Source organism: Gekko japonicus, unplaced genomic scaffold (assembly GCF_001447785.1).
Source record: "Gekko japonicus isolate JY-2015 unplaced genomic scaffold, Gekko_japonicus_V1.1 scaffold1179, whole genome shotgun sequence".
Classification (NCBI taxonomy): domain Eukaryota; kingdom Metazoa; phylum Chordata; class Lepidosauria; order Squamata; family Gekkonidae; genus Gekko; species Gekko japonicus.
Window position 1 is genome coordinate 365,673 of NW_015160875.1, and position 15,678 is coordinate 381,350.

Genomic DNA, 15,678 nt, shown 5'->3' on the forward strand with positions numbered 1-15,678 from the left:
ACCAAGTGTCCGGGCCGGTGGCGGCGGCCTTGCAGCTCCACTGCTGAGCCCCATGAGGGGCCCGGCGGTGGACCTGCAAGGCTGGCGGGAGTGCAGGGAAGCCCCGCAAAGGCCCTTCCTGGCCCCAGGTAGGCAGGGGTGGGGAGAGGCAGGGAGGAAGCAACTTACCCTCCGTCTTCTCCTGCCTCCTTCTGGCTGAATGAGGGGCGGCCGGAAGCAGGGGGCAGGGCTTCGTCATGTGCCCCGCCCCCGCACCTCACCTGGGGGAACTGCGATCCCCCGCAATCCCCCCCGAAATGACCTCTGCAACTGATCTCCAGGCAGCAGAGATCAGTTCACCTGTAGAAAATGGTGTCAGACTCTTGAACAAACATACTCCCAACAACACTCCCTTGGCAGTGATTTGTTTATTGAGAAATAAAGATGTTTCAAGCTAAGACGATCCGTGTCAGAACTGACTCCCTTTGCGCCAGTTCTGGCGTTATACATAGTTCAAATGTCCCCCCCCCCCCCGGACCAGTCCAATCACACCAATACATCCACCCTGCCAAAATCTACTGTGCATCGTTAACCCACCCCCAGCACCTGCAAGCTTAGTATCCAGCAGTGTCTGGTGTCCAGGGTCAAGCACACATTCTTCCCAGAGATGGGAAACCCCACATAAACGCAATCACAAGCTAGCACAGCTTCCAACAAAGCAGCTTCACACACACACACACACACAAATGCTCCCAGACGCCCCCTCCCAACCAGAAGAAAGTGGGATAAGAGACATATGGAGCCAAAAAAACCCCTAAAGAACCATGGCAAACGAGGACTGAGTTTGACAAATGGCCACTCTGGAAGGAAGGTATTCAGGGGTCATTTCGTAGAGAAAGAGGTGCAGGAGCTCATTAGCATAACTCATTAGCCTAATTTATTTGCATATGCCACACCCCCTGACATCACCGGAAGTGTGTCAGAAGGCAACACCCACCGCTCAGGCGCCACTGGACTGTTCTGGATTGCTAGCTATGGGGGAGGGGGGGAACGTGCAGATCTGTCCTAACAGAGGAGGGAGAGCTTGTACCTGAATAAAACTTGATCTTAAAGGTGCCACTGGACTGTTTTGGGCCGGGGTGGTGGTGGTGGGAAGGCTCTGCAGCTTACTTGGCTGCTTCTTGCTCTGACTGAGGGCTGCTGGGAACAGGGGGTGGGGCTTGTTGCATGTGCCCGCCCCCTGGGCTCCTTACTGCCGGAGCTCCGCTCCTGTGCGCTCCTGCAGGAAATGACCCCTGGTGGTATTATAGCCCATGGAAGTCCCTCCCCTCCCCAAACCCCGCCCTCCTCAGGCTCCACCTCCCCAAATCTCTAGGTGTCTCTCGACTTGGAGCTGGCATCCCGAACATTCAGAGGTGGTTTGCCACTGCCTGCCTCTCCGTAATCACCCTGGGCTTCCTTGGTGGTCTCCCGTCCAAGCACTAACCAGGGCTGGCCCTGCTTATCTTCCAAGATATGACAAGATCAGGCTAGCCTGGGCCATCCAGGCGAGGGCAGGCAAAGAGAGGTGGTTTGCCATTGCCTGCCTCTGGCGGTCTCCCATCCAAGGACCAATTCGGGCTGACCCTGCTTAGCTTCCGAGATCTGACGAGACGGGGCGAGCCCGGGCCACCCAGGTCACGGCAAAGCAAAGTTACCTCTGCTCTTTCCTCTCTTGAGCGCCTTTCCCCTCACGGAGCAGATTGGGTGGGAGCAGTGTTCCCTCTAAGCCGGGTTAGTGTGAGCCAGCTCACAGTTTCTTAGCCTCCGGCTCACGCATTTTCGTCTCAGCTCAGGAAGGACGGGGCTCCGGAGCAAACTGATTGATGCAGCAGCCAAACCGCTCGCTCACCACTTGAATGCCAGCAGCTCACACAGTAGAATTTTTGCTCACAAGACTCCACAGCTTAGTGGGTGGGCAGCCATCCAGGGGATCAAGCAAGAAGGATTGCCAAGTTGAGGGGGGGGACAGGGGCAGCCAAGGATGCAAGCCCACTTCCATGCGATGGCCTACTTGTGGTGTTTCAGAAATCAAACAGCCTATTTTCTTTCAGGGCTCCTTGAATCTATGTGATGGGATCTAATGGGGGGGGGTCTAATTGGGGGGGGGTCTAATTGGGGGGGGGTCAAACGGGGGGGGGGTTCTAGGTCAACAGTGGGAGGGCTTCTAATGTCCTGGCCCCACTGCTGGACCTCCTGATGGCACTGGTATTTCTGGCCACTGTGTGACACAGAGTGTTGGACTGGATGGGCCTTTGGCCTGATCCAACATTGGCGTCTCTTATGTTCTTATGTTCTTATGTTCTTATGTTAATGGGGTGGGGGAAGGTGGGGGATCTAATGGGGTGAAGGAAGACTCCACGTTCCTGGGATCCCAGATCACCGCAGACTCTGACAGCAGCCATGAAATTAAAAGACGCCTGCTCCTTGGGAGGAAAGCAATGGCGGACCTGAACAGCATGATAAAAAGTAGAGGCATCACCCTACCTACCAACAAAAGTCCGCATGGTCAAAGCAATGGTATTCCCAGTAGTCATGTATGGCTGCGAGAGCTGGACTATAAGGAAGGCCGAGCGCCGAAGAATAGATTCTTTTGAATTATGGTGCTGGAGAAGACTCTTGAGAGTCCCTTGGACTGCAAGGAGATCAAATCAGTCAATCCTAAAAGAAATCAACCCTGACTGTTCCCTGGAAGGCCAGATAATGAAACTGAAGCTCAAAGACTTGGGCCACCCAATGAGAAGGGAGCACTCACTGGAGAAGAAGACCATGATGCTGGGAAAGACTGAAGGTCAAAGAAGACGGGGACAGCAAAGGATGAGATGTCTAGACAGTGTCATAGATGCAACGAACATGAAGTTGAGCAAACTTCAGAGGACGGCGGAAGACAGGAGGGCCTGGCGTGATCTGGCCCATGGGGTCGTGAAGAGTCGGACTCGACAGCGCGACTGAATAACAACAACAACAAGGTTGGTATGTGGATCTGGGCCAAAGTGCAGGTTGCAGAAGAAACCTCAACTCACGCCTGGGTTTGCATTCCAAGGGTTTGTTTCCCCCAGGATTCAGGCCTTGGTGGGTGCGGCAGTCAGCCCTGCACCGATGGCTGGGGCTGAGAGTCAGCATGGTGTGGTGCTGAAGAGCGGCAGACTAATCTGGAGAACCGGGTTTGATCCTCTGCTCCTCCTCTACATGAAGCCGGCTGGGTGACCCTGGGCCAGTCACAGCTCTCCCAGAACTCTCTCAGCCCCACCTACCTGCCTCCCAAGGTGCTCGTCGTGGGGAGAGGAAGGGAAGGTGATTGTGAGCCACTTTGAGACTCCTAGTCGGTCTCTAGGGTCAGTCCAAGCCAAAGTCCAGGGTCAGAGTCAAAATTCAGTCTAGGGTCCCCAAGTACTTACCGCAACCTTACAAGTGGACAGCAGTGCCCGTGATAAAGGGAACCATGAGTAGAACATGCTCCGTGGAATAGACCTGGTGTGTGTAGGGATGCCAGCCTCCAGGTGGGGCCTGGGGATCCCCAGGAATTACAGCTCATCTCCGGACTACAGGGATCAGTTGTTCCCCTGGGGAAAGTGGCTGCTTTGGAGGGTGGATTCTGTGGCACTGCGTCCCACTGAGGTCCCTGTCCTCACCAGACTCCATCCCCAAATCTCCAGGAGTTTCCCAGCCTGGATCTGGCAACCCTATCTCTCCCGTTGGTGGCCAGGGGGAACCTAGCAATCCTAACAAGTAGAGTTTTTGTAGCCGTAGTTCCGAAATAAGTGATATTGCCTCTAGTTGGTGTGGCCTATGGGGTCGAAGGGGGGACTGCGGTGGCTCAAGTGGTTAAGACGCTCAGCTGCAGACCAGAAGGTCTGTAGTTCAGCAGTTCGAGACCCCGAGTATCACAAGATGGAGTGAGCTCCCGTCTCCGGTCCCAGCTCCTGCCAACCTAGCAGTTCAAAAGCAAGAAATTGCCAGTAGATAAATAGGTACCACTTCAGTGGGAAGGTAACAGCATTCCGTGCGCCTCAGCGTCTAGTCATGCCGGTGACATGACCACGGAAACGTCTTTGGACAGCGCTGAATCTTCGACTTGGAAACAGAGATGAGCACCGCATCCCTAGAGTCGGATTCGACTGGCTTTCAAGTAAGGGAAACCTTTAGGGGCTGCAGTGGCTCAACTGGTTAAGACGCTGAACTGCAGACTGGAAGGTCAATAGTTCAGCAGTTTGAGACCCAAGTGCTGCGTGACAGAGTGAGCTCCCGTCTCTGGTCACAGCTCCTGCCAGCCTCGCAGTTCAAAAGCAAGAAATTGCAAGTAGATAAACAGGTACCATTTCAGTGGGAAGGTACCAGCATTCCGTGCGCTTTGGCGTTTAATCATGCCAGCCACATGACCATGGAAACGTCTTCGGACAGTGCTGGCTCTTCGGCTTGGAAACGGAGATGAGCACCGCATCCCTAGAGTCGGATTCGACTGGCTTTCAAGCAAGGGAAACCTATGGGGTTGAAGGATCCAATTTCTGGCTTTTATACACTCCTATTCTGGCGACTGACTTGGAAGTTTGAACAGAAAAGGCCAGGCTGCTTTCATTTCCTGATCAGCCAGCAATTCCGCCAGCCCCTGCAGCAGACGCTGGGTCTCCAGGAGAGTAGATGAAGACACTGTCCTCATTTGCATCAAAGCGTCTCCTTCGTTAGAGCTCTTTTTGCCTCGGAATTCAGCCCAGAGGTGGGAAGGGAAGGTTTTTGATTCTTCTCTGGCTCTTGTTTGTGTAACAGGAAGAGTAAAGCAAAATTTCTTGGTGGGGAGGGTCTCCCCCTACACACACACACACAACACCCCCTGGTCTTGCTTGGGCTATTCATCGGCAAGGCCGAGCCCGGAGGTTAATTAATATCGAGGCTTCCCAATTAAAGCCTGACAGGAGAAAGATGTTTGATTCAATCACGGCGCATCTTTGTTCCTCGGCTGCATTTCTAATCTTTGGGCTCGGATTTTAATTGTGTTCTGAGTAATTTAGACCTGGGCTCCAGACCTCAGGGCGGTGGTGTACAATGTGCGCTCCTGAAACTCGATAATTAAAGCTGCTTCCCTGGAGGAAGTTCTGTACAGAATGTTGCATGAGAAATTGGGCTGCGGCCGCTGCGAGCGGATGAGGAATGGGGCATGGCGGGGAATCCTAACCCAACGGGATCGTGGAGCGCTCGGCGGGAGCCCCAGCGCACAGGTGAAGGGCCAAGAACTTAATTGGTGCCGGGACTCTTCCGAGCTCTGCCCCGACAGCTCTTTTCATGCCCGGTGCCCAGCGCAAACCAAAGGTGGCTTTGGGCATACACAGGATGCCTACCTTTTATCACAGCTGTGTCCAGCTCACAATTTGGGGGGGGGGGGGGGGGGGTGGTTGCCCTCAAGCTCTCTCACACCCCGGCACCTCTCTCCTTACAAATGCCCATTCCAAACTCTTGGAATCACTGCTCACCTCCCTTCCATTGACGTTCCCCTACCCAGGGGTCATTTCGTAGAAAAAGAGCTGCAGGAGCTCATTAGCATAACTTATTTGTATATGCCACACCCCCTGACATCACCGGAAGTGTGTCAGAAGGCAACACCCACTGCTCAGGCTCCACTGGAGTGTTTTGGATTGCTAGCTATTGGGGGGGGCGTGCAGATCTGCCCTCGCAGAGGAGGGAGAGCTTCTACCTGAATAAAACTTGACCTTAAAGATGCCACTGGACTGTTTTGGATTGCTAGGTATTGGGGGGGGGGGGGGCGGTTCTGCCCTCCCAGAGAAGGGAGGGCTTCTACCTGAATAAACCTTGGCCTTAAAGGTGCCACTGGACTGTTTTGGATTTCTAGCTATTGGGGGGGGATGTGCAGATCTGCCCTCACAGAGGAGGGAGAGCTTCTACCTGAATAAACCTTAGCCTTAAAGGTGCCACTGGACTGTTTTGGATTGCTAGCTGGGGGGAGGGAACGTGCAGATCTGTGCAGAAAGGATAGCGTCCTGGCTTGGGCCTGGTCACGCCACACCCACCAGCCGTTTCGTTCCTTGTGGCATCCATGTGTGGTCCCCGCCATAACAGCTTTGAAGAGATCTGATATTTGGCCGACTTTTTTTTTTTTTAAAGAAGGGAATTAAATTACGCACTAAATGTAAAACGTACTTGAGTTTTTAGTACCGATTATGGCCTCTCGTCTCCAATTTATACGCGCGGCACTTGCCAGAAGCAGGCAGGCGTCGGTGTCTTAGAAGGAGGCGCATACCTGCGGCCCAGCAGGCCAGCCGCTCTCCAGGGAGAGGTGATTTGTCCACCCGGTGACCCGTCCGCCCGGACAGATGCCAGCAGCCTTGACCTACTTAGATTTTTGCTGGCCTTCTGAGTGCCTTCTGGAGCCTGGCCTGGCTTTCCTTCAACACGTCCATGTGAACTGCAGCCGTCTCCATCTTTCTGCCAGCTCATGGGTCTCTGGGCATCCAACATGCAGGGAAGTACAAAAGATAGAACCTTGGAAAGGAAGGAGCAGGGCCGGTTTCTAGGTATGGGGGTCCTCGGGCAGACAGCGCCTTGGTCGCCCCACCCCCACGTCGATCGGTGCCTAAAGCGAACCTCCACGTTCAGGAGCAGAGCCAAAAAAGACAGCCCTACATACCTATAACATACCTGAAAGATGGTCATCCAACCTCCGCTTGACAACGTCCAGCGAAGGAGCATCCACCACCTCCCGTGACCTGGACACAGTGCTTCTGTTAATGCACCCTAAGGTTGCATTCGCTTCCTTCGCAGCCACATCGCACTGCAGGGAAACACCTGAAGATTTTGGGGGCGGAGGCTGGGGAGCGTGGGGTTTGGGGAGGGGAGGGGCTTCAGTGGGGTAGAATGCCTTAGAGACCACCTCCCAAAGCTGACATTTTCTGTCATCTGGAGATCAGCTGTGATGGCGAGCGGTCTCCAGGCGCCCCCTGGAGGTTGGCAACCCTACCCCGGAGCTGTCTGCCCTGGCTTGGGTGGGAGGCGGAGGCCCAGAGCAGCCCCCCTGGGATTCCCCCTCCCTCCCCACTCAACTTGCAAAGCGCTTCTGTACGCGGGGTGAGGAATTCCTGGCCGGGAGCTCCTGCGACTAATCTTTATTAGGTTTTCCCTTGCCTGAAAGGTCACGGCGAGGCAGGAGGAGCTGAAGTGGAACCCTATTTTGCTTCCGGAATGGAGGCGGCAGATTATCTGTGATTAGTCCCGGTCTCTCCTTTTTAACATTCCGCTTCGGGCCCATCCTGTTAACCCTCCGTGGGATGCGGAGGAGGGGAAATGGCGCGCCGTCCACCCAGCCAGACGGGTTGTCCTTCTAGCTCAGTCTCTTCTGCTCAGGGGTCATTTCGTAGAAAGAGAGGTGCAGGAGCTCATTAGCATAACTCATTAGCATAACTCATTTGCATATGCCACACCCCCTGACCTCACCGGAAGTGGGTCAGAAGGCAACACCCACCGCTCAGGCTCCACTGGAGTGTTTTGGATTGCTAGCTATTGGGGGGGGGGGCGTGCAGATCTGGCCTCACAAAGGAGGGAGAGCTTGTACCTGAATAAACCTTGGTCTTAAAGGTGCCACTGGACTGTTTTGGATTGCTAGCTGGGGGGGGGGAGACACGCAGATTTGTGCAGAAAGGAAGGAAAGAGGCTTCTTGCTCCTTGTGGCCTTGGGCTGCAGGGAGCAGGGGGTGGGGCTTGTTGCATGTGCCCACCCCCTGGGCTCTTTTCTGCCGGAGCTCCGCTCCTGTGCACTCCTGCAGGAAATGACCCCTGCTTCTGTCCAAAACATTCAGACACAAAACCTTGTGGTGCTGTTTTTGTTGTTGTTTAGTCGCACCATTGAGTCAGACTCTTTGCGACCCCATGGATCATATCATGCCAGGCCCTCCTGTCCTCCATCGTCCTCCGGAGCTTGCTCAAATTCATGTTCGTTGCCTCGATAACACTGTCTGACCATCTCAGCCTTTGCCGTCTCCTTCTTCTTTTGCCTTCAGTCTTTCCCAGCATCAGGGTCTTCTTCTCCAGTGAGGGCTCCCTTCTCATTGGGTGGCCAAAGTAGTGGAGCTCCAGCTTCAGTATCTGGCCTTCCGGCAAACAGTCAGGGTTGATTTCCTTTAGGATTTTAGTGGCTCCCAATAAATGGTCTGGTGCAGCTTTTGTTTTGGATCCATCCGGCTGCCTGCAACTTCTGATTGGCTGGCAGTGGTTCTCCAAGGCATAAAGTGGAGAAGGGTCTTTCTCAACATCTGGAGGTGCTGGGAACTGAACCTATCACCTTTCGGGTGCAAAGGAGATGCTCTGGCACGCAGCCGCTCCCTTTCTGGTGAAGCTTCCAGCGCTGATGAAGCTGATTTTCTGTGGCACGCTCTTGGACATTCGTGTGAATGACACAACCTACCATCTGGGTGAGGCAGAACACGTGAGCCGGCACAGGGTGTCCAAACAGCCACGGGGGCTTCCTGGTTCATCTTGTTCCTTATCACTATACTGAAGTGCAAAAGAAGAAAGAATATTTATATAGGAAAGGCTGAAAGAGTCGGGGATGTTTAGCCTGGGAAAGAGAAAGCTTAGAGGGGACACGATTGCAGTCTGCAAGTATCTGAAGGGCTGTCAGGTAGAAGATGAAGCGGGTCTGTTCTCTCTTGCTCCGGATTGCAAGACTAGATCTAATGGGTGGGAATTACAAGGGAGTCGATACCGGCTGAATATCAGGAGAAACTTCCTAACTGTCAAGAGTGGTTGAGCAGTGGAACAGACTGCCTCGGGAGGAGGTGGAGGCTCCTTCACTGGACATTTTCAAGCGGAGGCTGGACGACCATCTTTCGGGTATATTGTAGGGCTTTCTTCAGGAGAAACGGTAAGAGTGGTTGAGCAGTGGAACAGTCTGCCTCGGGAGGTGGTGGATGCTCCTTCGCTGGACGTTTTCAAGCAGAGGCTGGATGACCCTCTTTCGGGTATGTTGTAGGGCTATCTTTCAGCTACGCTCCTGCAGAGTGCAGGGGGTTGGACTGGATGACCTGCAAGGTCCCTTCCAACTCTTAACATTTTATGATTCTAAGCAGATGCTCTGCCATGGAGCAACAGCCCTTTCCCAGAACCTTTCTGAATAATTCTGGGCTCTCTAGACGAGATCAGGAGTCTTGTTTGGAGAAACACGGTGGCGGGTGGGGGTGTTTGGATTTCATTGAATGGAGAACTGCTCTAGAGACTTCTCTACAAGGGAGTAGAAAGAGTGGACTTTTTTTGTTTTCATGCTAGAAAACTGAGTGGCAGAAATTGAGGCAGATGGGGGTGGGGGACGAGCACATCTCAAGGCAGGCAGATCCTTGATGGCAACAATACCCCCTCCCCAGAGTGATCCACCGGCTGCAAGGCAAGCCTGGAATGATGATTTCTCCGGAGGAGCCAGGGAAGATTCCGATGCCATCTGCAAGGAGCGTTTCTTTTGCAAGAGAGCAAAAGGAGCCATCTGCCACGGGGAAGGGGGGGGGAGAAGATGGTGCTTCCTTCCGGGGCTACAGAAGAAGAGGTTCGCATCCATTCTATGCCTTTGATTTAAAGCAGAGGTGCCAGATCAAGGGGGGGGGGGGCTTTGTCTTTGAAGTGGCATGTGATACCACTTTCCCCTTGATGTTCTAAACAAGATGAGGATGGGTAGGGGAGCGCTCAGGATAACGGTGCTTCTTCTTTTCATGCTTATTTGGGCTTCCGTTTGCCTCCTTGAGGAGCTGCGGTGGCTCAAGTGGTCAAGACGCTGAACTGCAGGCTGTGGAAGGTCGGTAGTTCAGCAGTTCGAGACTCGAGTGTGCCGCATGATGGAGTGAGCTCCCGTCTCTAGTTCCAGCTCCTGCCAACCTAGCAGTTCAAAAGCAAGAAAGTGCAAGTAGATAAATAGGTACCGCTTCAGTGGGAAGGTAACAGCGTTCCGTGCGCCTTGGTGTTTAGTCATGCCAGCCACATGACCACAGAAACGTCTTCGGACAGTGCTGGCTCTTCGGCTTTGAAACGGAGATGAGCACCGCAACCCTAGATTCGACTGGCTTTCGAGCAAGGGAACCTTTACCTTTACCTCGCCTCCGAAGCCGAGTGTTCCTCTGCATATGAAGCAGGCACAAACACCTCCCTACTCCCTGTTCAGGCTCACCTTCAGGGTTCACTGCTTCTGAACATGGAGGTTCCATTTCCGCCCTCTTGTGCCTCCTCTTTCCTCCTGCTTCTTTAGAACCACCGACAGTTAGCAGTGTGTGTGAACAAGATCTTGGGGTACAGGTGGACCGTCAGTTAAATATGAGCAGCCAGTGTGGTGCAGCGGCAAAAAAGGCTAATGCAATCTTGGGCTGTATCAACGGAGGCATAACATCCAGATCGCAAGATGTGATAGTCCCGCTGTACACGGCCTTGGTCAGGCTGCACCTGGAGTCTGGTGTGCAGTTCTGGAGGCCTCCCTTCAAAAGGGATGTGGACAGAATGGGGCTGGTGCAGAGGAGAGCGACAAGGATGATCGGGGGCCTGGAGACCAAGAAGCCCTGCGAGAAAAGGCTGAGGGACTTCTTGGGAAGGTTCAGTCTGGAGAAGAGGAGGCGGAGGGGGACACAGGATTGCTGTCTGGAAGTATTTGAAGTATTTGATAAAGTGTGCGTCCACATGAAAGCTCATGCCTTGAATCAACCTTTGTTGGTCTTAGAGGTGCCATTGGACTCTAAACCTGTTGTACTGCTTCAAACCAACACAGGCTGCGGTCAGACGGAGCAGTAGCCACGCTACTGTGACCGATGATAGGCGGATTTTCCGGGCGTGCTCTCACCGCCACAACTGGGAAGCGTAGAGCCCCCGTGGTGAACCCGAGGCTTCCCGCCGAAGATGCGTGGTTAAAAACTAGTACCTCGAAGGTACTAGTTTCCAGAAACCGCGGAGCAAGGGCAGGCATCTGATCGCATTTCTGGTGGCATCCGGCGCCCACCCATGCCCCATTGCAAAAAGGTTTTTTTTCCCCGAAGTCTCCAGGGATGCGCACAAGCACCCAACGGGACATGCACATACTTCAGGTTAAAAAAATCACACACGACCCCGTTTGTCATGTCGAGCCACTTCTTTGGTGTGTCGTGTGATCAGCACCTCCCCCCTAACCACAGGACCTCGAAGGGACCGCGAGGGGACGCCTGATCGCGCAGTCGTACGTTATTTCAATGCGAGGCAAACATCCACACCTCCCCCCCGCGATATCCGGCCCGTGTGACCGGGGCCACAGTTGACCAACTGGGGCCCCGGTCACACGGGCCGGATATTGCGGGGGAGAGGTGTGGCTAATTGCCCCGGCGCAGTTTGATCTGCGATTACGCAATCAGATGCGCCGGCGGCACACCACGGGTCTTTCCCTCGGCGCCGGCAGGTAAACGAGGGTGGCGATCACACAATGATCCTGCAGCGCGGCAAAGAAGCGGTGCGATCACACCAGCAATGGCTAGGCACCGCTGCCGTGGCAAACGGGGTCATTTATTTTCTTTTAAGCCGAAGGACGGAGGAGTGGAACTTTTGGTTTCGCGTTCAATGGCATGCGCGATTCTGCGCAGCAACGGGACTTTCGCTTTCCTCTTCGTGCACATGCGCCGTTGGGTGCTTATGCGCATCCTGTGGAGACTTGGGGGGGAACCTGTTTGCGACGGGACATGGGCGGGCGCCGGATGCCACGAACTACCACCGGAAACGCAATCAGACGCCAGCCCTTGCCCCGCGGTTTCCGGAAACGAGTACCTCGGAGGTACTAGTTTTTTACGCCGCATCTTCAGTGGGAAGCCTCGGGTTAGCCACGGGAGCTCTACGCTTCCCAGATGTTGCGGTGTGATCGTGCCCGGAAAATCCACCTATCATCCATCTCAGTAGCGTGGCTAATGCTCCGTGTGACCGCAGCCTGGCTCTCTGTCGTAATCTCTACATCTTTTCCCAGAAATTGTCAACCTGAGCCAGTTCCCCACCACCACCGCCCTCTCCTTCCGGCAGACACTACTGTCTCTTTCCCGTCCCTGCAAAGGCTTACGTGTTGTTCCAACCCGATGGAAATAAACGCGCCCTGCACAGAGCACGGCCTGCTGGAAGAACCGCTGCGCGCCCAATCTCCGTTCATCTCTCAATTGCAGCAACACGTTTAAGATGATTTTCCCAACAATAAATGACTTGTCTGTGTTATTTAGTCAAGAGCAATTGCCGTCTTAATTGCATATTCTCAAGATAACACCTGCATTGAGTTACTGTAGTATTTATTTTAATTGGCTAATTGATTAATCATTTGAAAGAAGATAGCTAATTAACTAAAGGGCCTTTAATGGGCTGACAGGTCTGTTTTTTTAATTGTCCGAGAAATGGTTTCGAAAGAACCGCTCCCACAAATTTAACCCCAAACAGGGCAAAATATGGCCATGCGTCCAAGGCTAAGATGGACTTTGTTCTTAGGAGAAAGAGGACCCATTGTTCCTTTCCAATCACTAGGGCTGGGGGAGGGGGGTGCTCTCTCCCTGGACTTTTGGCTGAGGCCTGAAGTGTCAAGATCTGCTCATGGAGTTTTCTTATATCATGGTAGTGTTGCCAACTTCCAGGTATTGCCTGGAGACCTCCTAGAATTACAACGGATGTCCAGATGACAGAGATCGGTTTCCTCTGGAGAGAATGGCTGCTTCGGAGGTGGACTCCGTGCCATTATCCCCAGCCGAGTTTCCCCCCCCCCAATCTCCACTGTCCCAAGGCTCCGTCCCCCAAATCTCCCAAACCAGAGTTGGCAACCCGATGGCATGGTGACACACATTATTCCTTGCTCGTGTCTGCTGCTGTCAAGCACCCAGGCGCAAGGGGCATTTGAAACGCTGGCAACCTTTTCAGGGACGCACACTTTGTTGGGGTGCCCCCAGGTTTCCAGCTCTGTTAGTGTTCTTTGAGGGGGTGAACAAACACGTGGACAAGGGGGACCCGATAGATGTTGTTTACCTTGGCTTCCAGAAAGCTTTTGATGAAGTTTCTCATCAAAGGCTCCTAAAGAAGCTCAAAAATCACAGGATAAGAGGACAAGTCCTTTCGTGGATAAAAAACTGGCTAATTAAAAGGAAACAGAGAGTGAGTATAAATGGGCAGTTCTCTCAGTGGAGGGGGGTAAGCAGTGGGGTACCTCAGGGATCAGTACTTGGTCCACTGCTTTTTAACGTTCATCAATGATTTGGAGTTGGGAGTAAGCAGTGAAGTGGCTAAATTTGCGGATGATACGAAGTTGTTCAGGGTGGTGAAAACCAGTGAGGACTGTGAGGCACTCCAAAGGGATCTGTCAAAGATGGGCAAGTGGGCGTCAACACGGCAAATGGGGTTCAATGTGGCCAAGTGCAAGGTGATGCACATTGGAGCCAAAAATCCTAAATATAAATACAGGTTGATAGGGTCCAAACTGGCAGAGACTGACTAAGAGAGAGATCTTGGAGTCATAGTAGATAACTCACTGAAAATGTGGAGAGAGTGTGTGACTGCAATAAAAAAGGCCAATGCTATGCTGGGGATTATTAGGAAGGGTACTGAAAACAAATCAGCCAATATCATAATGCCCCTATATAAATCAATGGTGCAACCTCATTTGGAATACTGTGTGCAGTTCTGGTCACCACACCTTAAAAAGGATATTATAGCTTTGGAAAAAGTGCAGAAAAGGGCAACTAGAATGATAAAAGGGTTGGAACACTTTCCCTATGAGGAAAGGTTAAGGCGCTTAGGGCTCTTTAGCTTGGAGAAACGACGGCTGAGGGGTGAGATGATCGAGGTTTACAAGATGATGCATGGGATAGAGCAGGTAGAGAAAGAGGTACTTCTCTCCCTTTCTCACAATGCAAGATCTCGTGGGCACTCCATGAAATTGCTGAGCAGTCAGGTTAGAACAGATAAAAGGCAGTCCTTCTTCACCCAAAGATTGATTAAGTTTTGTTTGTTTGTTTATTTATTTATTATTTTGATTTATAGCCCACCCTCCCCACAAGCGGGCTCAGGGAGGCTTACAAATAGGGCACATGCCAATACATAGAACAGGTTAAAAACAACATAAAACATTTGCAATATTACACAGTGCTCTAGATGTTTCAAATCAGTCTTCAATAAAAAGATGGCATCTTGAAGATGGTACTCCCAGTTCAGTGGTGCCATCCATGCTTGTAGCCGCCACCACCTCCTATGGCAGTGAATTCCATGTGTCTGCAAGACGGAGCTCTTCCACCAGGCTTTTGAGTAGGAGCCACCACTACTTTTACCACCATTACCAACTGGCTCTGTGAGGAGTGAACGACAGCGCTGCGTGGAGCTGACACCATATTCTTGGTGCTGTCAGAACCCGCTGCCAACAACGTAGTACACGCTTTCATGAAAGGTAATACTTTATTGTAGAGCTATAGATGCATTAACATAGGCACTGTTAAGAATGACGGCTGCCCATGGGGCACAATAGGATAAAGGGAATTCGTATGCACCCCCCCACTGCCCTGGCCAATTAGCCATCCTCCCGCGCACAGGAGATAGAGCTTCAGCCGTTTAGCGCTGAAGCTGGGAACGAAACGGTTCCCAAGAAAACCAGACATCAACATCACCACCTGCAATACTTAGAGATAAGCGTAGTAGCTGTAAAGAGGCACATAAGGAATACAAAGGCAATTAGAAGAGAACGAACCTCCCCATCCCCATGGCAGCATAGCTGACAGCTGCTTGGGGGGGTGGGGGGCAACAGTGGGAGGGCTCCTAGTGTCCTGGCCCCACTGCTGGACCTCCTGATGGAACCTGGTACTTTTGGCCTCTGTGTGACACAGAAGAGTGTTGGACTGGAGGGACCTTTGGCCTGATCCAGCATTGGCTTCTCTTGTGTTCTTATAAGAGGGAACTGGATAAACATATGGAGCAGAGGTCCCTCCGTGGCTCTTAGCCACAAGGTATAGCGAGGAACTCTGGGGCAAGTGATGCTCTGTCTTCTTGGTGCTTGGGGGGGCACAGTGGGAGGGGTTCTAGTGTCCTGGCCCTACTGCTGGACCTCTTGAGGCCACCTGGTACCTTTGGCCACTGTGTGACACAGAGTGTTGGACTGGATGGGCCATTGGCCTGATCCAACATTGGCTTCTCTTGTGTTCTTATAAGAGGGAACTGGATAAACATATGGAGCAGAGGTCCATCCTGAGGGCACCTGGTATTTTTGGCCACTGTGTGACACAGAGTGTTGGACTGGATGGGTCATTGGCCTGATCCAACATTGGCTTCTCTTATGTTCTTATAAGAGGGAACTGGATAAACATATGGAGCAGAGGTCCATCCATGGCTCTTAGCCACAAGGTATAGCGAGGAACTCTGGGGCAAGTGATGCTCTTTCTTCTTGGTGCTTGGGGGGGAAACAGTGGGAAGGCTCCTAGTGTCCTGGCCCCACTGCTGGACCTCCTGAGGGCACCTGGTACTTTTGGCCACTGTGTGATACAGAGTGTTGGACTGGATGGGCCATTGGCCTGATCCAACATTGGCTTCTCTTATGTTCTTATAAGAGGGAACTGGATAAACATATGGAGCAGAGGTCCATCAGTGGCTCTTAGCCACAAGGCATAGAGAGGAACTCTGTGGCAAGGGATGCTCTGTCTTCTTGGTGCTTGGGGGGGGGGG

At 52.8% G+C, this 15,678-nt stretch overlaps 1 protein-coding gene across 1 annotated transcript in view; it reads left to right on the top strand.

Annotated features, from left to right (window-relative positions):
• VSTM2L (V-set and transmembrane domain containing 2 like) overlaps positions 1-15,678 on the top strand; it is a 131,111-nt gene that overhangs the window by 68,769 nt on the left and 46,664 nt on the right.